The sequence below is a fragment of the Mastomys coucha genome, unplaced genomic scaffold, assembly GCF_008632895.1.
Source record: "Mastomys coucha isolate ucsf_1 unplaced genomic scaffold, UCSF_Mcou_1 pScaffold1, whole genome shotgun sequence".
Classification (NCBI taxonomy): domain Eukaryota; kingdom Metazoa; phylum Chordata; class Mammalia; order Rodentia; family Muridae; genus Mastomys; species Mastomys coucha.
In genome coordinates, this window is record NW_022196891.1 from 63,150,754 (window position 1) to 63,151,609 (window position 856).

Sequence of the window (856 nt, forward strand, 5' to 3'; positions counted from 1 at the left end):
TAAGGTCCTGTATCATCATCATGAGAAGTGATTTTATATCTGAATCTTGCTTTTCCGGTGTGATGGTGGTTCCAGGACTTGCAATGGTGGGAGTATTGGGTTTTGATGATGCCAAGTAACCTTGGTTTGTGTTGCTTATGTTCTTACACTTGCCCAGCATCATCTGGTTGTCTTTAGTGCTACCTACCCTTGCTAAATATGACTGGAGCCTGTCCTTCCTGTGATCCTGGTTGTGTCAGAACTCCTCAGAGTCAAGCTGCTTCTGTGATCCTGTAATACTGGGATCCTGTGACCCTGGGCTTGTTAGAGCACCTGGGAGTGGAGTTTCCTCTGGGTGTTGTGGGACTGGCTGCAGAGCTTGTGCCCAAGGTCTGCTCAGGGCACCAGCTGGCCCAGACAGACCTGAAGGAACCTGAGCCACTTGGCTGGCAGAATTCCTGTGTGCTAGGTCCCGCTGGTCCCAGTTACTCCCAGTGTTGGGACAGATGATGGGTCCTCCTCACCTCTGATCCTGGGCGTGGTAGAGTGCCTGGGAGTGGAGCTTCCTGTGGGTGTTGTGGGACTGCCTGAATACAGAATTTTGAGGAAATAGTATTGAGGCAGTCTGAGGTTGGATCAAGCGGTAGGATGCTGGAATAAATGTCTCATCATCTTAGCATCCTGTTTTGCATCCTCAAGTTGAATCTTTTCAGGGTTGCTTTTTGGCTTGTTTTGGTTTGGGTTTTTTTTTCCTATGAACATATAAACTTTCAAAAGTGTTACGCATTTCTGCTTTAACACAAGTATGGAATGTGCAGCGTGCACAATTCAGCTAAAGATGATTTTTTTTTTTTTTTTTTTTTTTTTTTTTTTTTTT